The sequence below is a fragment of the Natator depressus genome, chromosome 15, assembly GCF_965152275.1.
Source record: "Natator depressus isolate rNatDep1 chromosome 15, rNatDep2.hap1, whole genome shotgun sequence".
Classification (NCBI taxonomy): Eukaryota; Metazoa; Chordata; order Testudines; family Cheloniidae; genus Natator; species Natator depressus.
In genome coordinates, this window is record NC_134248.1 from 26,954,083 (window position 1) to 26,978,247 (window position 24,165).

The window sequence follows — 24,165 nt, forward strand, 5'->3', positions numbered from 1 at the left end:
ATTAAGAAAAACTTTCTAACTATCTAACCTAAATCTTCCTTGCTGCAGATTAAGCCCATTACTACTTGTCCTGCCTTCAGTGGACACAGAGAACAGATAATCAGTCCTCATTATAACAGCTCTTAACATATTTGAAGACTATCAGGTCCCCCCTTCAGTCTCCTTTTTACAAACATTGTCATTTTTTTTAACCTTTCCTCATATGGTAGGTTGTCGAAATCTCTTATAATTTTTGTTGCTCTCCTCTGGTCTTCCTTCAATTTATCCACATCTTTCCTAAAGCGTGGTGCCCAGAACAGCACACAGAACTCCAACTGGGGCTCATGCTTGCTGAGTAGAGCCAGAGAATTACCTCCCATGTCTTACATCTGACCCTCCTGTTAATACATACCATAATGACATTAGCCTTTTTCACAGCTGCATCCCATTGTTGACTCATATTCAATTTGTGATCCACTAAACCTCCACATCCTTTTCAGTTGCACTACTGCCTAGCCAGTTCTTCCCCATTTTGTAGTTGTGCAGTTGATTTTTTTCCTTCCTAAGTGAAGTACTTTATACTTGTCTTTATTGAATTTTGTCTTGTTGAATTCAGACCAATTCTCCAATTTGTCAAGGTTGGTTTGAATTCTAATCCTGTCCTCCAAAGTGTTTGCAACCTCTCCCAGCTTGGAGTCGTCTACAAATTTTATAAGCATACTCTCCACTCCATTATCCAAGTTGTTAATGAAAATATTGACTAATCATGGGCCCAGGACTGACCACTGTGGGACCCCACTAGGTACACCCTCCCAGTTTGACAGTGAATCACCGATAACTACTCGCAGTACAGACTTTCAACCAGTTGTGTATCCACTTACAGCAATTTCATCCAGATTATATTTCCCTAAATTATGTAGGAGAATGTCATGTAGGACAGTGTCTGAAGCCTTGCTAAAAACAAGATGCTGCTTCCTCCCTGTCCACTAGGCCAGTTACCCTGTCAAAGAAGGAAATGAGGTTGGTTTGGCGAGATTTGTTCTTGACAAATCCATGCTGGCTATTCCTTATTATCCTGTTATCCTCTAGGTGGTTACAAATTGATTGTTTAATAATTTGTTCCAATAACTTTCCAGGTATTGAAGTTAGGTTGACTGGTCTGTTGTCCTCCGGGTCCTCTTTGTTCCCACTATTTAAATATAGATATTATGTTTCCCCTTCTCCAGTCCTCTGGGACCTCACATGTCCTCCATGAATTCTCAGTCAAAGATAATTGCTAATGGTTCCGAGATTGCTTCAGGTAGTTCCTTAAGTATCCTAGGACGAATTTCATAAGACCCTGCTGACTTGAATATATTTAACTTATCTAAATATTCTTTCTTATTCTTTTCCTATTTTGGCTTGCGTTCCTTCCCCCCTTGTTAATATTGTGTTGAGTATCTGGTTACCATTAACCTTTTAGTCTAGTGAAGAAAGACATAACAAGAACCGATAACTGGAAGTTAAAACCAGACAGATTCAAATGAGAAATAAGGCACAAACTTTTACCAGTGAGGGTGATTACTCATTGGAACAAAGAGCCAGGGGGAGTGATGGATGCTTTTGCTGTCTTCACATCAAGACTGGATGCTTTTCTGCAAGATATGCTTTAGTCAAGCACAAGTTATTGGGCTCACCACTGGGGTAACTGGGTGTAATTGTGTGGCTTATGTTGTCCCAGAGGTCAGATTAGATGATGTAATGGTCCCTCCTAGCCTTAGTCTGTGAATCAACAGAAAATGTTTGCATTCCAGGTGGAATGTTCCAGGTGGAATGTAAACGAACCTCATAGCGTGTGCAAAGCAAGTTTTAAAAAGTTCCTGTTGTAAGATCTTGAGAGGGTTTTATCACAAGGCCTTTGTTTTTAATATGATTTTTATCTTTTGTCTTTTTAGGAAAAAACACAGAGATGCATGTTGATCTGCAAAAAAAGTCCGTGCTGATTTGGGCTGATATAACTGTATTTGACTGGATAGCAGGTAGTCAATTCTTTTGTTTGTTGCTAAGCTTGTAGGCTAGCAGGTACACTAACTTTTCAGCCTTACAGTTTATGGCCAGATCCCCAGCCGGTGTAAAAGAGCCTAGCTTCTTTGGAGTCTGGGGAACTGTGTTGATTTACTCCAGCTGCAGGGTCTGGGCCACATGCATTGCTGAGATGGGATTTGAAATGAAGTCCGTGTTCATCCAGATATCTGGCCCAGAATAGCACAGACAGTATTTTCGCTTTAGAAAATGTGAATCCTAGAAGGTGCTGAGAGCTTTCCATTGCCACTGAAGTTAATGGGACTCAGAACCACCCAGGAGGCCCCTTCTGAGATGTGTGGAAGAACAGAAGAGAAGGAAATTCTGCTTGCTGTGTAAGGGAGGAAAGTGCTGCTTTGAGTAAAAGAGTAACTTCAAATGCAGCTCATTCCTAGCGTTGTCAGAAATGCGATCTAAGCCGTGAAATGGGAATGTCTGTGACTTTCATTATATATTTTTTTAAGTACCACTTCTGTCTGGTGCTGTAGTAACCTCAGTTCATTAATTAGGGCCAAATTCTGACTCTAGTTACACCAGTGCAACCATGCTGATTCTCCCCCAGTTTCACACTCCATAGTGGGCTTGCTGCAGGTGGAGCAGTGCAGGAGCAGAGTCGGCTTGCCGAATGCCATTTCAGGTGTGTAACTGTGCAAGCAGAATTGCCTCCTTAGTTATTTGCTTTGTTTTTGTTTTAACAAGAAATAATTGGCAAATGCAGCCAAATTCAAGGTCAAGGTGCTCAGATTTTCCTGAGAAGCCAGACTTGAAGCAATGAAAAATGTAGGTGGATAGCATGTCTTTTTAAAAATATACTTTACACTGAGCCATGTCAATCTTGTGATTTTTAAAACAGGGAAGTGAAATATTTGCCATTAAAGCCCTACTGATTTAATTCAATGTCTTTGATCAGGTTTGTTATAGGGGGGCGAAAACCCCATCTCTCGCTTCCTCTTTTAAATAACGGCACCTTTTAGCTGTCTGCTGCTCCCACTGTGCAGCACTGAATTCAGAGTCATTTTAAAATAAGGCCTAGACATCTGAAAGCTGAAGCTGAGCAGACGCTGGTAATGTATTCACAGTCATGACACAGAGTGGCAGCATGTCATGAACTATATTCTCCGGGGACCAATGGGTCTGGGATATTGGCTTTAACCCACAAAGGCTCCAGTCAGAGCGTAAATTCATCAGGCTTCCAATATTGCTCTTGGACTACTGAATAATTTAGAGTTTCAGGGCCCAGCCAGGTTCAGGTCATTGGGGTTCATGGGTTAATAACAGGTTTGGTTTTTGTTGTCAGCAGCTGCCTTGATAACATATGAAAGAATCCTATTCTGTTGATTAGATTTTGAAATGGATCAATTTTTAATCAGCAGAACATCTGACTCACTCAATAAGAGTAGCATTGTGGAGACAGGATGGAGGTTCTCTTTATTTACAGGATTGTTTGTTTTTAGTAATACGCAAATACTCAGCATGGCCGCGGTCCTCCCTCATCCCCAAAATAGACTGGCTGGATTTATTGTCAGACTTGAATCATATATTTGATTCATCGACTGATTAGTTAGTAAATCCATGGATCTGTTTAAGAGATAAGAGTACGCGCTAACGGTCTGATTTAGTTATCCATTGTTATTGATGGAAAAACATTTACTTCCTAACGAGGAAATTTTGCTTAATGGAATAATGAAAAAATGCCAATAGAATGGTGTTTGGGGGGACGTCGGCAAGCTGGTAACGGGGTTCTGAAAAAGTCTCCTCCAGTCAGATTGGGAAACTCCACTAGAAACCTTGGTGCAACAACAGGGATGCTGTTAGTCAGGTTGCAACCATCGGGTGGACAGAGCATCAGATGGTATCTGCATTTCAAAGTCTGCCACACTTGAGGGTCTTGCCACACTGCTATGATCCTATGGATGATACCAAAGTCTGAGTATAACTCTGTAGAGAAGCCATGATCTAGCCCTGGTCTTTATCCAACTAGGGTGCTAGCCCTGGCACAGAAACGGCTGCGCCTCTGCTCCCATTCATGCAACTAAACCAGCCACGTGGAGGTGTTGTACGTACTGCAACATGGTAAAATCACTGCAAAGTCTTCTGGGGCAGATGGGCTTGTGTCCCCAAATCATACTAGGGCCTCGGGGAAGCTTGTTTCACCACAAGGAGCTGATGAGATTTAAATGTTGTTCAAGCCCATCTACACCTTGGCCTCCAGCGCTGTCCATGGGATGGTGTTGTCCCGTCTGCTTAGAAAGGACTATCGCTGCTGTGTCAGCACGATGATTTTCTTGCCCTACCAAACGGCAGTGCCAGGAAAGTGTCCGGTGGATCCACACGTGTGGCTTGTGTTTATTGCTCGCTGATTGTATTTGATGTGAGGACGAGACAACAGTCCAGATTTCACCAGCTTCAGGGTCTCTTCCAATGACATCTGAGGGGTTTTGCTGCCACTAGGTCACTCCCCCCACCCCCCCCAATCCCGCAATGTTGACGAATTTGACCCCCACGCAGCCCTGCCCCACTTCTGTCTTCCTGCAGTGTGGGACAGCTTCTCTGGGAAATATACATCAAACAGAGAAGGGGGGGGAATCTGAGTCTTGCAGGCAGTTGCCATGTGCAGGAGCTGCACGGGTGGGATCAGTGGATTCCTGGGCTGGGGAAGGGATTCCACATTCTCCTTACACCCTGGGGAGAGGACAGAAAGCACTGCACGTGGCAAATGCTTGTCGTGTTGTGGAAGCTGTTCACAGCCTACGATGCAAGAGTCTGTATAAGAACCCGAATAGGACAAGACTCTCCAAGCCCCCTGTTTGTGTTGTGTTGTCGGGGGGCGGCTTCCTTCTCCCAGTGGCTGTATGACTGTTGGATCTGCTGGTAAACTGTTGGGGCCAGGAGCTCTCTGCCCATTCACACCCGCTGTCTGAGCATCTAGCCCCAAACACCCATGATTCTCTCAGATCTGTTGGCTGTCTTCGGTATTGCTGAGCACAAGATATTGCTGACCTGCCTTGCACAGATAGACAGGGGCACTCTTGAGTGTCTTTGCTCCTTTCTTCATCAGGAAGCTTTTTTTATGAGCAGCTTATGATTTTCCCATATTCATTTGTTGTTGGCAATAATTTGCTGACTCTTTTCCGTGAGTAATCGTTGGGCTATAGATCGTTTGAGAGAGGTGTTGGTATTAAAAACACATGCAGTGCTGGTTCGTTTTGATTGGCTGCATAGGTTACATGGGGATTGTTTCTGTTCCCCGCGGGATGAGCATAACACCTAGATTGTGTGTTCGCTTTTATACAGTTCAGAATTCATGCTTGCTGACTATCAGCTGCTTCCACAAACGTTCCCGCTAAACACATGTGCCCTATTTGTGGAAAGTGATCACAGAAGGGGCACCAACCCTTCCGAAACCAGTTTAGGGTCAGATCCTCAGCTGATCTATAAATGATAGAAGCACCATGCTGATTAACATCAGCTGAGGATCTGGCCTTAATTTTTAAATTCAATTGAAGACTGGCAACTAATTCTTCCAGCCATAATGGTAATGGTGGCTCTGTGGTCTAGCTGGTAAGAGCATTAAAGGCAAGGGGAGCGATTCCATTGACGAGTCCATAATGTAATGGTGATGGGTCTTTAGACCAATTCTGTGCATGAGCAAAGGCAAAGTTTCAGAAGGGAACAGCTTGCCCAGTTCTGTTACTCTTTTTAATATTAAAAGAGCCAAGTTTTCTTAATACATTAAAAAGATCTATTTGGGGGTGGGAGCGGGATTGTGCTGTTTATGTTTTAAGAGCACAAAACGGCAACCGAAATCATCATTTCAACCTTGCATCCTAACAGCCATATATATATTCCTTTTGTAAAGACATGTATAAAGTACATCTCCTCTTACATGGAGTCTTGGGTGTCAGATTTTGGCCTGAAGCTAGCTTGAAAGCTTGAGTTAATAGAACTCCTTGAAAAGTAAGGCCCCCCCCCCCTTTTTTTTTTAAATAACGGAAAAGGTAAGAGTCTCATAAAAATGGTGCTGCTGTATTAAAGATTACTTTGTGGTTGCTCATTGAGTGCTGACAGATCAGTTGGGAAGGCCTTTTGCTGTCAGATATTGATGATAAGAAGCCAGTCTGAATGGTAATTTGCATAGTTTTGCCCTCGGTGCATTGTAATTTTACTTTTAAAACTCATTGCCTTCTGACAATCTCCTTACCCTAAATAAATATTTTCCCTCGCACCTGGATCAATTAAGATCCCAGTTACGTGCGGGCTTGCTGTTGGCCATATCTTCCGCCGTGGTGGTTTTAACATTTGCATCTTATTTAAAAATGCTCGCAAGTGTTCACTTCCCCCGAATGTGGGAGAACATGCAGAAGTGGGTCTCAGAACTGGTTCCAGATGTGTGGAATATATAGCAGCACAGCCATCATGCAACCTGTTAGACCACTTCTTCCAAACAGGATTTCAACCTGACACTTGTCTTAGCGAGTGCTTTAAAATGACAACAGCCAAACGGAACAGGCTTCTGGCTATTATGGAAATAGGAAGCAACAAGCACTCTCAGGGAGTGAATGGCCTAATTTAATTACTGCTTTAGTGTATTTTAATGCTTACTATTTATATTTTTGGTAACTTGATTACATGGCATTTTAAACACCTGTGAATGTTTTTTAAACCTCTCTGTGCAGTGGGTTGTTTGCAGTGTACTGAAAAACTCCACTACCAGCATGAATATGAACGTTCCTGTGAGATCTCCTATGCTTCAGTCACCTTGCGTAATGAAGGTAGGAAAGCCTTGTGACATGGAAACAGAGGCACAGAGATGGTAAATGACGTGCAGTGGGTCACACAACAGGGGTGTGATCTGCAAGGACTCAGGAACTCACTATCAGGGCCTTTGCATGATCTAGCTACATGTCTGTAACAGACTTGAGAACAGAAGTCACTGTGCTACCTTGGTGATGGCACTGGGCTGGGATTCAGAAGACCTGGGTTCTATTCCTGGCTGTGCCACTGATTTGCTGTGTGACACTGGTCACCTTGAGGTTCTGTGACTCAGTTTCCCCACCTGTGAAAAGGGGACAATAATACTGACCTTCCTCTGTAACCTGCTTTGAGAGCCACTGACGAAGAGCTAAGCCGCATTGTTATTTCATTTATTTACTTGGCATTTCTGTGGTGCTCATCTTTGTATCATTGGAGTGCCGGGACCCTGCAATGCTACCTCCTGATCTCGGCTGCTTCCCAATGACTCGGAGCAAGCCGCCCAGGGCCTGACCTGGTACTGCTGCTGCTGAAGCTGCAGCTAGATGGGGGGCCTCACCACCCAGCGCTGCCACCCTGGCATCTTCCACAGCTTGGCATTCCTTGGGCAGGAATACACACAGGAGCTCACCATGATCCAACGTATTTCCTCCACCTCTGCTGAGCTTTCCCACTTGTTGCTTTATAGCCAGAAAGCCAAGGTTAAGGCTGCATTGCAGCTAGGGCATAGCACCCTCCTGTGGGGGAGCAGGTGTGCTGCCCGGGATCCTTCCTGGGCATCAGAGAGAACTTTAACAAGTATCTTTGGTGAAGACTGCAGGGCCAGCTAAATAATTTCAGCAGCACAGAAGGAAAACGCCACCCCCATCCCCCGCACGCTTGTTTTTAAAGAGAAATTGTATTTGGTCTTGGCCTTTCTGCATACTGTAGAGCCTGTTTTTGTGTCTTTTGGCTCCAGTGATCTACGCTTCAGTGATTCCTAATATGTACGTTATCCAGAACGGTACCTGCTGTTCCGGGCAGAACTGCTGAGCTTTTCCCCTCTGAATTCAGCCAGCAGGTTGCTTGGTCTCTGTGTCATGCAAGGGTAAAGCCGCCGCCGATTATATCTGCGTTATGATGGCTGCATCTTGAGAAGGCTTACTCAAAAAACAAAAAATGTTCACAGAACAGGAGAAAGAGAATGTCTTCCCGGAGCCGCCCTGACAAACATGAGTGCCTTCCCCGGTCTGCTAGAGTTCTGTAAAGAAGATACAATTCCAGATGGGATTGGGGTAAATACTAGCCATTCTCCTTGGTGGGATGTGCTGCTCAAGGATCATCTTTGCATTTTAAAAGGAAATCAACAAGGCAATAGTGCTTTATGCTTACAGAGCATCTTCTGTCTGCAGGTCCGAAGCACTTAATGGACAGGTGAATTAAGCATCACTGCTACAACCCTATGAAGTAGGGAAGTGTTGTTATCCCCATTGTACTCGGGGGAAACTGAGGCACGAGGCAGGTAAATGACTTGCCATGCATCACCTAATAAGGGCCTGCAGATCACATCACCGCTCCGTTTCCTTGGCTGTCAAATGGGGACAATACATAAGGGCTAATTAATCTTTGTAAAGTGCTTTGAGATCCTTGGATAAGAGGTGCAGCGTAAGAGCGAATTCTTACAGTACTTTGTTTATAAATAGTTAGCCACCATATGTTAGTCCTGGGGTGAAGCTGTTGCCCCTGCACACTGAAGGCAGATAACGCCGGACGATACGTTCTGATGTGTCTAGTGGAGTGACAGACAAAAGCAGTGGTTTGGAAAAGATTTGCAGTAGGCTAAGTGGAAAGCTCCTGTATAGAGCAATATAGTGCCCAATGTTATTACAGTAACATAAGCCCAAGGGCTCTCTTATATAACCTGGAAGTAACACTGCAGGAAATCGGCAGTTTGCTAATAGCCACAGTAATAGCTTATAGACTCTTGCTCCTGTCAGCAGGAACAGACGATATATCAGTTTCTGTTAAAAACATTAGCAGCATCAGAAGGTTAAATATGCATATTATATCATCCCTGGCGGTTTTATTTTCATGAGAGCAATGGATGGCATAAGTTCATGACTTTAAAATTAAGTTTATTTCAGTGATGGAAAATGTGCTTACCTCCTCGACGTCTCCGAGTTATTTTCAGAGATTAGTTAAAAAGAAAAACATTTTTGTAAAGAGGAGAGGGCTGGCGGCCCTGATTTTTTAGTAACAAGTGCTTAGGAAGTATTGATTGAGATAATCAGCATTTAGTGTCTTTTGTAATTTAATGAGGAACTGTCCAGTTTATGCTTCATAAAGGCAGTTGGCGGCTCTGTGGCTGTAAGGAACTTTGCAGGTGCTGGTGAATGGGAGAGCTTTCAAAATGAAGAATCCAATTGTAGGTGTTTCAAGGGGAAAATACCAATCAGGTGCCTTCCTCAGCCTGCCGTACAGACATAATGCACATGTGGTGGAGAGTCCAAACTCGGGCAGCTGTGGGGTCCTGCTTTATTCGCTAAGGAAACAATGAGACACAGTGAAGATCAGCTGAGACTTTCTCTGATCCTACGATTCCTCCCTCAGAATTGCTCAGCCCACACCCTTGATCCTCTTTTCCCGCAGGAAATCTCTCACTTCTCTTATAGCCAGGTGGGAATGAGTTACTTGCCTCTAGCAGAAATTGCTTCGACCTCTTTCAGCAAGATAACATCTGCTAATGATGTGTTCCGGTCAAATGCTGTCAGCTACTTGGGTCTGACCTATACTAAAAAGTTAGGTTGACTCAACTACGTCATTTGAAGTGTAAAAAATCCACATCCCAGGAGATATATTTAAGTTGACCTAATCCCCAGTTTAGTCAGCACTAGGTTGTTGGAGGAATTCTTCTGTCGACATAGCTACCACCTCTCAGGGTTACTCATGCTGACCGGAGAACCCTTCTGCCCCCCACCAGCATGGGTACTAGCTACACTGAAGTGCTGCAGCAGCAGCTGTCTGTAGCATTTCAAGTCTAGACAAGCCCTTATTCAGCTTATCCATCCCTCTCAAAGTTCAGGACTGTTCCCAGCAGTGTTATCCCGCATTGTCAACCCCATGCATTCAAAATTCATGAGTCAGCCCCCAAAAATCACAAGGTTAGGTTAAAAATAATGAGATTTTAAAAAATACTCAAATGTGCATTCTTTGTGCTCTGGTTTCTGAGCCTTCAGGTCACACATGGGTCCCATTCTGAAGCTTTTCTGTGCAGCGATGAGGGCTAGACACTTATTTTATTTGTACTGAGATCTGAAACGTTCGCAGTCACCTGAGTCCTGGGGTTGGGGCTTGAAGAAGTAATGCTGAATATTGCGAGAGTCACAATAAAATCCATGAGAATTGGCAACGCTGGGTCTCAGTGGTGGGGGAGCTCCCGCATAGCTGTCTGCACCGCTCCCTTGACTGCAGTGGACCCATTTCTTCTTATGCTAGCATTGGATTTGGCCCTACGTGTACACTTAGACCTGGGGTCGGCCAGTGTTTTGTTGCCCAGGCTGAAAAACATTCCCTGCCCCCCAAAGACACATGGAAACCACCCCCTCCCCCAAACCGGAGTTTGCCACCCCTGCATTTTGGCATCCAGGGCAGCCACCTCGATCGCTCGCTGCTGCTTAGGCCTAACATCTCAGAAGATTTTTGATGCCTTAGCTTTTGCATGCCCAACTTGTCCCACTGTTGCCTGGTTTTATTGCAGGGTATTAAACGCTCCCAATTCCAGTCGCAGCCAAAGGGACGATAGGGCATCCCAACACCTTGCTGGATTCTCTTCTGTTTTCCGGTTCTTATACTGCGGCCGTCTCCATGGTATCCGAGCGCCTGGCGTTTGATTGGGCTTTTAATAGCCAAATTCATTCCTGGTGTAACTCCACTGCAGGTCCTCAAGCCCCTTCTCGGCAGACAGGCTTCGAAAAGCAACCAGACTGGTCTGGCCTACTGGTGTAAATAGGCCAAGGTTGCTGTGTTTCCAGACTAGTTCTGCTTTTAGGCATGTTGTACCAACAAACCTTGCCTAATGGTTCCCTCCCCCCCTCTCTCCCCCCCCCCCCCCCCCCCCGCGCAATGCCCAATAAAATGACTGATGGTCTGACTGGGGGTTTGACACAACATGTCCTCAGATGCGATATGAAAGGCTCTCACTTTTTGAAGTGCTGCTGGTTACCGAAAGGCAATCTTCTCCCTGCTTTCTTCTTCACATGAGTCAGCCCACTGACTTCACTGGGAATGCTCGAAATCTATGCAAGCCTCTCCAGGGTCAAGTTCCGCTTACCTTAAAGCGCAAACTACTGTGACGTGGATACAGAAATGCAATCTTTACGTGGACCTTTTGTGCTTGTCTCTTCTTCTGACTAGCTGAGTGCTACAGCCTTGCCCCAGGGCTCCATTGCATAGGGATCTGTTCTAGTATTGGTGGTCACTGGGAGTGCGTTTGTAGAAGGTTTGGGAATAAAAATTGGCTTTGATTACCCAGGAGTTTGAAGCTCTAGCTCATAGTCACGTATCTTTTCTAAGCAACATTTTGCAGGACCAGAAGCTCTAGTGAAAGCTGCAGATGGATTTGCAGCCTAACGTCTAGTACAAACCTCAGTTTTCAGTTGCTCTTAACTTTCTCTGAAGCTCTTTGATGGTTTGAGAACAATACCCTTATCAGATTTGGAGTTAGTTGACTTGGGGCAATAGACAGACATTTAACTCAAAAAATAGCTGCATATGAGAACTTGAAGCTAACCTCCAGTTAATTCTGATCCTTATAAAAGGAGTCCTCTTTAGGTCTATTCACAGTTTTATTTTCTAATTAATTTACGTTTGATTTGTTTCGTTCGTTTCATTTCTCCATACCAGCTGTGGCATTCTGAAACTTATCAGCTCTCAAAATTGCTGAAGTAAAAAATAGCACTTTTTCATTCTCCGCTTCGCTTCCTTCTTGAGTCAGGATCCAACACAGCGACCCGGGTTCTGTTCTGGATCATGCATCATCACAGACTTAACTGACTTCCAGCGGTGGGGCTGGATTTCAATATCAGTTGTACATTTGCAACCCGTTAAAGCCCAGGGGGTCTCTCCGTTGCAGCTGAGGGTTATTTCTGGCTTGTAAATTCTTACAGCTTGACCTGGAGAGCCCATGTTGAGATCTGAAGACTGGCAGCTAACAAACAGGTCGTTTTACTTGTAAAGTTAGCTAAATTCAGTCGAGAGTTATTGAGACACAATAAGCATGGAGGGTGTTTTTTTGTTTTTGTTTTTTAACAGCTTCACTTTCAGAGTAGAAACCCATTTTGATTTGCAGTGTCCTATGGTATTTGCATGGAATAGCTTCACTCAAAAAGATGTTTCAGAAAGACCCTCAACTTCATGAGACAGACAAATGGAGAGCTTGTTGTGTATAGTCGATTTCACGGTTTCCCCTTTACAATCGGTCACTTCCTTGTTGAAAAGGCTCTTGTAAACCTCAACAGGCGAGTAGAAAGACCCTTCCATTTTCAGAAAGTTTGTTATTTTAAGAGCCAGCCTTATTATTTAAAGGAGTCTCTGTAATTTTTTCTTTTTTTGAAGTTTGTCAATTTTAAAAACCATTCCAGTTGCCAGTGTCCCTTTTTAAATAAAAATCTGACTAAAAAGCACACCCTGGTGGTGGGGTCCTGGCTCTACGGACAGTTAGTATACCCGGGCCAAAGCTTTTCTCTGTGTTATGTGGGTTTGTACCTGAAATTTCCAAGCAACTGTGCAAATCTTGCACTCCCCCACGGTGCGTATTAGTCCACGGGCAATGGAACAGCTCAAGAATTAGGGTGTTGGGGCGTCATGCATGGCTATGTAATAATCTCTCTGTGTAATATCTTGTTAGTAGTATCAGATCTGGATGTGAGAATTTCAGGGCAATCCCAGGAAATGACCTTGCATCATGGGCCCTTTAGAGTAAGATGTCACGCCCCTCTTCCGCTCATGTCAGCTGCAGTCATGTGGATAATTCCCTGTGTGCTACTTTGAAAAGCAGCCAGCCTTGGCCGGAAGATGCAACTCCCTGGGGCCTGATCCTGCAGGATTCTGAGCACCTCCCCCTACTCTCATTGACTTCACTGGGACACCCGGGTGCTCAGCAGCTCTCTTTTGGATCAGGGTTGTGCAGAGAACTGACAGGCAATCCGAGGGGCTGAGATTTTTTTACTGATATAACGGGAGTGGAGCTTTTTGGTGACAGACTTGATAGTGGATAATCCCAGTCTGCCGCTTCTAAAAGCGATAAAGCAGGAGCATTGGTTGCTGAGTTTGTCTGGAGCTGGCTGATCTCAATTACGCTTGTTAATGTTGCCTGATGCACAGCATGGAAAAGTTTTGGCTGCTGCATCTTTTACAAAGAGCCCAGACAATTTGCTAGTGAAATCACCGGCCCTCCAAGTGTTGCCTTTAGTGGGGAATGCCACCTCAGAGTTGTGTTGTTTTGCTTCCCTTCATCTGTGCCGATTTCGCATTGAAAGCTCCCCACCCCCACCTTTTTTTAAAGCAACTACAGTTGATAATTTAGCTTTGGACAAAGCAACCTTAGAGCTTTTATTTCTCAGAGGCCAAACATTGATGTTGTGTGAAATGGGGGCTTTGAGAAGCCTTTGTATGGAACTTAGCTTCCTGAAAAATTTATTTACTGCGACTGTGATCTGCAGGAGTGAATTGATGTTTATCTATAGTAATTCTTGCCAGGAAAAAAAATGCATAACTGCACTTTCTTTGGGAGCCTTGAAGGGGCTTTTAAATAAGTGTCTAATAGTAGGCTCTCAATAGCACACAGCCAGCTTGATAGACAACATACAGTATATTATTACCTATAAGCAGGCTTAATCTTTCTCTCATGTTTTGGAGAATGCTTTATAACCTTATGGCCAAAGAATTCATGATTGCCAGATATCTGAAGCTAAGCAAAATTATACCGGCTGTTGTGAGATCGATAATACTGGGAAACGTGCAAGGCCCTGAACTACCTTTTTGCAGTGTGGGTCCTGACATTAGCAGCGCCATCCGCTTTCCTGGGGTTGGGCAGATCTGCATCTAGCTTGCACGGGGGCCGAGAGCAGGAAACAATTGGATACTTTCTTCCCAGCGTGTGCTTATCCCGGTGATGGAAACCCAGCCCCCCCGTTATGACCACCAGCGCTCCTCTTGCAGCCACATGTGTGGATGAGGGTTTGTTTGAAAGCTGTAATTGGGTGCATCTGGGTCTCAGCACCACCTTTATTTTGTTCTTCTCTCCATCTAATCTCCATTGCAGGCGGGCAAAGCTGTCAACAAGCCATCGAGCTCGGGTACCTGGGAAAAGGCGCATTAGACAGACTGCGCGCATACGGTACTTCCATTGTTCCAGCTGCCGCTCTGAAGAAACACCAGTGTCCCCAGACAACCTTCAGCCTTGTCGCAGAAGGTCTGAGACAATCTTAAAATCTGTTGTTGGACAAGCCAGCAATATCGCCCGGGCTGCTTGCATCTCTCTGTTTCCCTTTCACTGCGCTTCCTCCAGCACAGCCCTCTTGTGACGGGTGGGGATTTACGCACCCTCCTGACTCTCCCTGTGGCCAGGCGAACCAGGGTTCACCTGACCAGCATCACCCAGAAACCTCACTCATCCCATATGAAATCATGTTCTTCCTCTTCGTCCCTGAGGTGGGTTACTGGCCCCGAGAATGGCCTGACCTCTGCTGGGTGTGAAGGAAGGACCCCCATTCCATTTGGGTAATCAAAGTTGGACTGTGTATCTTAACGGTACTGTGTGACGGTGATGCAGAGATAATCGCCTCTCCAAATCCACTACATTTCAGCAGCGGCAGGGCTGCGCTAAGAGGGGGAGTAAAGTCCCTGCAAAATGTGGGAGAGTTTTCCAGCTCAAAGGCCAACTCCCACCAACCCTTTCTCATATGATTTCCCAGTGAAGGGCTCATGTAAAGGCAAATTCCCTCAGAATGTGCAGCATTGCCAACTCTCCCGGCTTTATTGTGAGTCTCGAGGTATTTGGAGGGTTGTTTTTATTTTCATGCCCCAGCTCCTGGAGTCAAGTGATTTCTTAACTTTTCATATTTGTTAATGTAGGTTTCTAGACCTCACGGCAGCAGAAAAATTTTGAAATTATGATCTAGAGTGACCCTAAAGGGCCAAAAAACCCCAGAAAGCAAACCAGAAGAATTCCAAATTAACTTTTTAGAAACCTCTTGATTTTTAAGCTGATCTCCAGATCTTTGAGGGGCCATACTCATGAATGTTTAACACCAAGGTTAACCATAGTGAATGTAGTTAAGAATTGTTGCCCTGAGGACTCCTAGCTGAGAATATAGGTGCTCAGCACCTTTCAGAATCAGGCCCTTACATTCCACAGAGGATCCTTATTACCCAGAGCAGTTCTGACCTGCATTCTCCCACCCAATTTATTTTAGTGCCACAATTGTAAATCCTGCGTCTTTAGAGAGCACTTGAATCACCTGCAACGATCCTGGGCTGGTGTTGTGTGTGCCTTTCAGTACGCAGCACACAGTAACGTGCGGACGGATGCGCTGCATGACAGCGAGATGTAATCTCAAAGTGCAGATAAATGTTATCTTGGGACTTAGTGTAATGTCTAAATTACTCCAACGAGTCTGGTGCAGTTGTTTTTGCTCTTGCATTTGACATCAGATCATCTCACTTTTCTCCTCCTCTTTTGTGTTTTTATTTCCATGACAAATATTTGTTAAGCGATTTCCTTCGGTGCTGGGTTGTGTTTTTTTAATAAAGTCTGTAGTCGAACTAAAATCCAAGCTCCAAATGGAATCCTGGCTCTGACTGAGGGGGCTGTTTCAAAGGGAAGTGGGAACACACTGGCTGTCCTGGCCTTTGATCGCTAGGGGCCCAACCCAACTGCTGCTGAAGTGAATGGGAGGCTTTTCATTGACGTTAAAGGGAGCTGGATCAGACTGAGGGGCTGAATGTGATCTTTGGTTTGCCTGCCTGGGGCTTCCATAGATTTATTGACTTAAATGGGAACTGCCTGCATGCGTCTCAGTGGAGAGGTCTGGCCCCAGGACAGCAGAACCAGGTGAAGCAGGGAGCCAAGTCTGGTCACCTGTGGCTTTCCCCAGCTGGAGCCTGCAAATGATCATTAATAAATGCCCTTCCGAGTTAAGGGCCTGGTCCTGCGAGGTGCTGAGCACCCTCACCCCCCATTGACTTCAGCGTGGGCTAAGGTTGCTCGGCAATTAGCAGATTCCAGAGCTAAGTATCCTATTGGCAGAACATTGAAGCAAGGAGGCAGTGGTAGCGGTGGGCCGTGCAGCACAAGACATCGCTCTTCCAGGAGCCTTGTACCACACACACCACCTATGAGTCAGGTCTCCGCCAGGCCTTGGGAAAGCCCAGGCCCCTCACCATTTGGGTGCAATGAACCCACCGGGGGTGGATGCCAGGCGTGTGCCTTGGCCTTAGACACAGGTTCTCTGATTGGCGGCCGTGCCTGGCCAGGTCAGAGCGAAAAGAATAAGCCAAGATTTTCACTGGTGGGAACTGCTGGCGCTCTGAGCCTGGTGCCCAGCTATGGGACCTTGCGTCCTGTTTCCATTGTGGAAAATCATGAGCATGATGTTTTCCATGACCCTCTCTGAGGTCCTCATTTGCTCATGCTATATTGTCTCATTTGTATACTGGTAGCTCTGCCCAAAAATCAGGGGATCGCTAGATGGTTGAGAAGTGGCTTCGCAAAAACCAATTTTGCAGAAGTGTCAGCAGAGTGGCTCCGTATCCTCCCCCGCCTCTGCATTCAAGCCACAGCCTATGTAGCACAGTAGGGGCTGGAACACTCTGCAAGCAGAACATCCCTGGGGAGTAAGCTTTGGTAGCCTCCTCTGGCCGCCAGGCAAACTGAGGCAAAGAGAGGGCAAAGTGACTTGTCCGAGGCCACTCAGCAAGTCCATGTCAGAGCCGGGGCTAGAAGTCGGCATTTCCAGGCCTTCGCTTGGTTCCCTCTGGAGCTGGCCTTACATTTAGACCATTAGTTAGGGGATGTCAAAGACAGATGATGCCTTCCCCTTTCCCCATGTGCTTTGTTTCTAGCTCCTCCGCCTTGCCTTTCGTTCTTTTGTACGTTTCCAATGCACACAGAGGCGGGAGAAGTAACTGTAACTAGTTCATTGAAGCTCCAGATAATGGCAAAGATTAATTTTGCTAGAACTAAACTTTTGTTGGTTTTCCCCATTGCCTGGCAATTTTATGTTGGTGTATGGGCGTCAGAACAGATAACGGCAGCACACCGTGCCGCAGAGTTCATGAAATCAGCAGAGACAACCACAAAAACCGAGCAAGCGAGATAGTTAGCTATTAAGAGCTGTTTGCTGGGCCTGCTTCAGGTTGGGAATAGGAAAACAGTGGAGTTTATTTTAACTTTAAGGCATCCCAGCGGATTTGTTCATTTCGCTTCCCGAAAGCAACGCGTTAATCTGTTTGAAAAGGAGGATGGAAATGTTTGTTGCCGTGCAAGGAGCATCACTCGGAGCGGGAGTCCCACGGGAGACGAGCTGCTCTCCCCACCTTTTTAGTTTGATTTGTTAACTCGTTAGTCACCGGTTTTGATGGCAGCATCAAAATGAGCTGTAGGACTGAATTTATCTGAGTGCCCCACAATCTTCAATGTATTTATCCTCACAACCCCCGAATAAGTAGAGCGATGGTATTATCTGTGGCACAGAGAGATGCAGGGAATTGAACCTTGGTTGCCAGAAGCTTTTTTTTCTCTCTCCCCCCTCTCCTTCCCTCCAATTGACTTCAGTGTGTTTAAGGAATATGCCCACAGGCTTTCTTGTGTGTCATTAACCATTATTAATTGGTCTTTTGTCAATTGTGAAGACCAACGTTCTCCCCACCTTCCCCCTCCTCCTTTTAAAATAAAATTCTAACAGGCTTGGGCCAGACTCTGCTCTGTTGCTGTAAAATGGTGTAAATCTGGAGTGATGACATAACGTCAAAGGAGTCACTCCGATTATGCCATTGTAACTCAGGACAGAGTCTGGTCCCCTGAACGCATCTGTAGACCAAACCATGAAGTCCTTGTTTAGTTCATAGTCACTCCTTTCTCAAGCAGATCTACACCCCTCACCCCCCCCCCCCCCCCCCGGCCCACACACACAAAGTGGCTTTGCTGCCTCGGTAAAGATTATGTGAAATCCATGCCTTGGGCTTTGTCCTCGTGTTTAGAGCTGGGATTAGGAAACAGGACTCCTGGGTTCCAGGCTCAGCACTGACACGGATTCATTGTGACTTCAGGCACATCACCTTGACCAGATTTCCAGATCGAAGTCTGGTCTTTGGCTGTAAAATGGAGCTGATACTTGCCTAATACGTGGGGATTCTCTGAAGCATAAGAGACATTTGTCAAGGGCTTTGAGCTCCTTGGAGGACATTGAACAGAACTTAGCTGTCACATGAAGGGCTAGCCATAGGCTCTGGTGAATGGATTTACCTCTCCTCTCCTGTAAACGCCCCACCCACCCCCATTGTTCATGCTTCGAATGAACAGATTGTTGTGTAGGTTTATCTTGATGTAGGAGATGATTACAAGGTTGTGAATATCGGAGCTTGAAATGGCCCAGGGAGGAGCACTCATGTAAGCTGGAACCAGGCCACTCTGTTTCCTGGTCATCCTCTCCGAAGGCTCCTTTGGGCGGTTCCTTGTAATCCTGGGATAACCACCTTTCATTTGTGAGGCCTTCCTCTCTGATACAGTCGACAGTCATTTTGTATGGTAACACCCATTGTTTCATGTTCCTTGTGTATATAAAGTCTCCCCACTGTGTTTTCCACTGCATGCATCCGATGAAGTGAGCTGTAGCTCACGAAAGCTCATGCTCAAATAAATTTGTTAGTCTCTAAGGTGCCACAAGTCCTCCTTTCCTTTTAGTTGACAGCTTGTTTGCTTGGAGGAAGAGTTCAGCAGGGTCTCTGGGCTATGGTCTATAGAGCCTTCTCTGCTTATTCCAGGAGGGAGTGGTGGGTCTGACTTCTATAGAAGGAGGTCCTGTGTGAGGATCTGTATTGTCCCAGCATTCTGGAATAGCTGCTTTATACCCAGCAGAGGAATGTGTGTATTCCTGGGACTGTCTTGCACATGGGATAGATGGACTTTCCTGTGGGGCAGGGGAGGTAGAAGACCCTGTAAGAAGTTGGGATGGACTGACTTTGGTGGAGCGAGCCACCTTTTCTGACCCCCTTCCTGGGGCCTCCTTCCGTAGAATCATAGGGCTGGAAGGAACCTTGAGAGGTCATCTAGTCCAGTCCCCTGCACTCATGGCAGGACTAAGTATTATCTAGACTGTCCCTGACAGGTGTTTGTCCATGTGTCCTCCCCAGTTTAGAGCCAATGTCCTGCTCCAACACCAGCCTTTCCTCTCCCCGTGAGGAGGCTCTAGCTGAAGATGAATGATCTGCCTCACTTTTTCTGAGGGGCGAGAATGTTCCCCCAGGTCTCTGGGTTTTGGCAGGGTAAGTTCTTTGTGTGCAGAGGGATGATCTCATGAGCAGAGACAGTAATAAAAACCTGCGGTGTGGCAGTGTGAACTTTATACGGAGTCATTGAAAGGGCACCTGGCCAGCCGTGATGAAAAAGCCCAGGGTTTGAGTTGGATCTGAACCTTGCTCACTGAGGGGACCTGGCCATGGGGGAAGGTGAGTTATTGTCGCGCTGGACAAAGGACTGTACTGTTCCACTGAACGAGATGGGGTTTCTGACCTCAGCCTTGCCTTTTAATGAGTGAGCTATTGGAAAAGGTCTGGGCACCACTGACAGCCCTCCTGGAGTTGACTAGTGAAACTTCCAGGATCTGCAATAGCTCTGTGGTTCATATGAGACCCCCTAGGATGATAAAGGGTCTCTTGCTCGGTGCAATAAGGATGACTGTCATTCTGTTCTGCACCCCAAATTTAACTCCCTCTTGCTGCTGATAATTTGGGTGCTAACAGGGTGGAGTTTTTGGAGAGAATGGCACTCTCCAGCCAGAATGCCTGCAAGCCCGGGAGGCGCTTGGGAGACGGGGGAGGAGAGCGGAAGTCAAAGGAATTCCTGGTGGGAAGAACAAACGTCCCCTTAGATTGCAGAGCTTAGCGAGTGACTGTGTCTTATGTATGCGTATGTCCCAGGCTGTGGGCAGTTTGGGGCTAGAGGCGGAGTGGGGCTGGGCCGGAGTTGGGTGAGGGGCGTGTAGAGCAGGGGGTGTAGTGGAGTTGGAGCTGCGCTGTGGGGTGGTGGAGCTGTGGCTGGGGCCAGAGCTGAGCTGGGGCTGTGGGGAGAGTGGGGCTGGGTGGCACTCCCTCCCTGTGCTCCCCGGAATGTTCTTCTGCCCCACAATTTGGGGACCACTGATATGGAAGGAACAGGGAGATCCCTGAGGGAAGCAGAGTCTCTGGGGCGGGGAGGCAGTGGGGAGAAGCTGCTAGGAGAAAGCAGTGTAAGTGAAGCTGTTCAGAGCACAGCAGGGGTCTGGCAGCAGACCTCCAGTGTAGCCCACGGGGGCAGAAGTATTATTATTGGGTCTCTCTCTGGCCTTTCAGCTGGACCTTTCCCTCCCCTGGGAGGGGCCTGAGCTTTTATGTGAGTTGGCTGGAGGGCCAGGCCACAGAACGCCCCAAAGGAGACTTGGGATAAGACGCAGGCTGGGAAGGGGCATTGCAGAGCCAAGGAAGTGGCCGCTATGGGGCGCCAGAGATGAGGCACCATCACGCCCTGATGCCCGGGGGTGCTCTCGAGGTGAGGACCCACCCTGACAATATACCACTCTGGATTCAAGTGGCTCGGAAAGAGTTTTTCCCACCAGCTTCACTAGCATTTCCTTTTCTACTGCCAGAGTGCAGCCGTCTCTGGGGTGACAGGCAGCAAGTGTTCAACAGTGTACACGGACGTTACACAGCCGCCTAGGGCAGGGTGGGAATAGTGTCTCCAGTTCATGTTGCTGGAGAAATTTAAATGGGCACAGAGTGATACACCCCTGGTGGAACTGGACTAAAATGCTCACTTCCACACAAAGGGCCATGGGGGCTCTAATGAGCACAGATGATCAGGACCTTGGTTTTACACCTTGGCAATTGGGGTGGTGCCCTCTTTTGACTATGGCATTAGCTCAGTGTTTACTCAGCGGGAGGGGCACCACCACTTGAGTCCTCCGCCCCCCTTCTTGCAGCTCCTTGGCTTTCCTGGGAGACCTCCCATCCGAACAGCTGCCCCGGCTGGGCTTATGAGGCCTGGCAGGATCCCAGCGCAGGGTGATGGGTGGGATTTTCAGAAGCGCCTGTGGGATTTAGGAGCACGAGTCCTGTGGGCTGAAGTGACTTTTGCTCCTTCTGAAGATCCCACCGGGTACAGTTACCGGCGGGGGTGCAATGAATACGGTGTCCAAAGGGAATGGTTTGGGAAGTCAGAGAGGTAAATGTGAAGCTGCACAAAAGGCAACAGGAAGTTAAACAAGGAGCACATACTCAGTGATACCTTATAGCTGGCCTTGGAGCCGATGGCTCTGCCAGCATTGTGATGGCAGTATGTACATAAGGATGAAGTGTTCTTGTACAGTTTCTCCAACAGAGTAGGGCACAATCCGGCTTTTCTTTAATCTGTGCCGTGAATGACTTCTGGGTCCAACTGTTTTTCCCCCACTTGAGCAAACAAATTTATTGTGCGCCTTCAAAGAAAATCCCATTTTCTGTTTGTTCTGAGCTCCCATCCGTCCCCCTGAGTTGATGGCATGCCAGCAGGATCTCCGATGATCCATATGCCTGGTGGTTTGGGTTCCCTGGTGGGCACCGGAGCCCCAGAGGAACTGGGAGGGCCAAATTAATCCTGGTGTAGTACCAGAGATGGCTTTGTCCCAGTGCGCATAGTGATTTTTTTCCCCCTAGATCCCTTTTAAGCACTGAAATAAACTTTCTGCATCTTGGCAAGTGCTGATCCGTCCCTGAAGTGGGAGCAGGTTTGCAGCGATGCCCTATCACCACCTATCTATGTGTTTAATCCTAACATCCTGGGGGGAAATTCTGCTTCTCCTCCTTCACTGGGACTCCCGTGTGATGGGTGCTTCATGTTTAGGGCTCAGTTGTGCTTCACCCGCAGTTGGGAGTAAAGGGGTGTATGGTTCCTGCATGGGCTACCGGCACCACTGATTGGCATGACTGTGTGGCGGAGGAGCCGCTGCTCCTTGCTCGTCTGCGCAGGTGGGTGGGCAGAGCCTTGGGTCCACGCCAGCGCAGCTGAGCCAGTGAAGGGAGACACAACCCACGCCAGGCGTAGGGTTGGTGCAGCTGATTTCTGCACTAAACCAGTTAGGCGCTGCCCTTTGCTCAGGACTTGTGGTACCTCCATGATCCAGCCCATAAGAAGTGTCTGTAAAATGCCTGGATGCCCTTAGAGAGCGGGGATGGTTGAAAGGGCAAAAGTGCTATTGAAATGAATGAATTAGTCCTACGCCTTCCTGAAGGTGTATGCAACATGAGCTTTGGTACCCAGCACACGCCGGGGGAAAACCACCGTCCAGGAAAAAGCGGGTCAGTGCTAATTACCCACCCAGAGGTCTTGTGTGCAGTCAAGGTGTTTGGAGAAGCAGACATAAAGGGAATGGAATAACCCCTTTAAAGTAGCATCTCGGCAGTGTCTTTCCCGGAGGCAGCATCCGTTTTGAGCTGAGTTGTGAATAAGTACATACCTACTGCTGTCTTGTGTACTTGTCAGAAGAAGACTGGCAGCTGCCTGTTTTTCGGAGCTCTTGTTATGATTAAAAGGGGGTGATAGTATTCACTGCTGACCTATGTTTGTAATAGGAAAACATGGTATGGTGTTAAGGTCTTTTAAGGCATGGACAAGTATAGATGTTTATGGCAGCTATCATGGGATCTACTGTTTGAATTTCTGAACTATTTTTTTGCCTCTTTCCTGGTTCATTTAAGGGCTTCATTCAGCAGCTAGACTGAATTCCCAGTCAATCCAATGGGCGTTTCAGCATGGGACAGGCTGTATGATACAGCCAAAAACAAAACAAAAAAACCCCACACTGAAATTTTTTTTGTTGTGCAAGTTGAAAAGTGAATAATAACACGTCTATAGTGCCCTTTAGCCAAGAATCTCCGAACGTATTACAGTATTGCCAATGTCAAATGTTCAAAAATCAGGAGCCCCCCTTCCCTCCAAGTCACGAGATCGGCATAAAAATCGTGAGATTTAAAAGAAAATGATTAGAGTTTTTTTTAATTTGCCTTCTGTTTTTTGAGCCTTGAGGGACTGGATTTTTCATTTTTTCCTCTGCAGCCAGTGGTGTAAAAACGGACTTTCTAAAAAGAAAAGTTGAGATGCTCACGTAATCACATGATTCCAGGAGCTGAAGTGTTAAGAAAAATACCAAATATTGTGGCACTCATGCTAAAACATTGGTGCACATTAATGCATTGAGCCTCTCCATTCCTATGGCAGGCAGTTAGGTAGGTGGCATTGTCCCTGTTTTACAAATGGAGAGCCAGATCCGCAGTGGGTATAAATCAGTATTGTTCCTGGAGCTGCTCCAAGTAACAGCAGCTGAGGATCTGGCTTGCTCGTCGTGCGAGGTAGGGAAGTTGAGTCACTGGCATGAGATAACAGAAGAGTCCTCAAAGAGCTGAGAAGAGGACCCAGAAATCCTCCCTCCCAGTCTTCTGCTACAGCCATTACACACATGGGTCCTGGTTCATCTCTCACCTGCATTGGTGAAAATCAGGATGAACTCCATTGAAACGCCTGGAGTCACACTAGTATGACCCAAGGCCCCGGCCCTTGGGCCACAGTGCAGGCCTCTCTTTTTCCATCCAAGGCACTTGAATGTACCCTTCCCCCACCCCTTCATCGAACATCTTACTGCTTTCAAGATCTCTGCAGTAACTGGCAATCTCAAATTTCCAGAAATCCACATTTGCAGCCCAGAGATATCGTGTGTGTTTGCTGGTATTGATTCTTCCATGTGTTCTTTGGCATAACGTCAGATTTTTTGGGGTTAGATTTTCCAGACTTTCTGCTGGGAGTTGATCCTCAAAGAATTCCTTTTTCTCGAGAGTTCTCCGTTCCATCTTGACTCCTTCGACCCTGCTCGCCTTCTTCCTGCTGCACGTCTTCAGAGGGCAAGGGAAAAAGTGTTGTTTTATTTCTTTTCCTTCTGAGAGAACAACTCACTAGAGGCTGTAGACGACATTTTGCATGTTGCACTCACAGCTGAATAGCCTCAATGCACAATGCAAAGTCACCTTCTACCTTAGACACAACCCTGTTTTTTTTCCCCAGTTGTTCCAAACCAATGCTTTGCAGTTGAATTTAATTATGTGTCAGTTGGA

The 24,165-nt window shown here is 46.6% G+C and overlaps 1 protein-coding gene across 6 annotated transcripts in view; it reads left to right on the forward strand.

Annotated features, from left to right (window-relative positions):
- Nucleotides 1-24,165, forward strand: part of CUX2 (cut like homeobox 2) — a 222,546-nt gene that overhangs the window by 27,456 nt on the left and 170,925 nt on the right. The window contains exon 2 of one of the 6 annotated variants that reach the window (XM_074973169.1): nt 1,914-1,997. The exons of 4 other annotated variants lie outside the window; for them this stretch is intronic. The gene's annotated coding sequence lies outside the window, so the exon portion shown is untranslated. Of the gene's footprint in view, nt 1-1,913; nt 1,998-14,092; nt 14,243-24,165 lie in introns of all 6 variants that reach the window. One more of the 6 variants, XM_074973168.1, reaches the window with a different exon arrangement.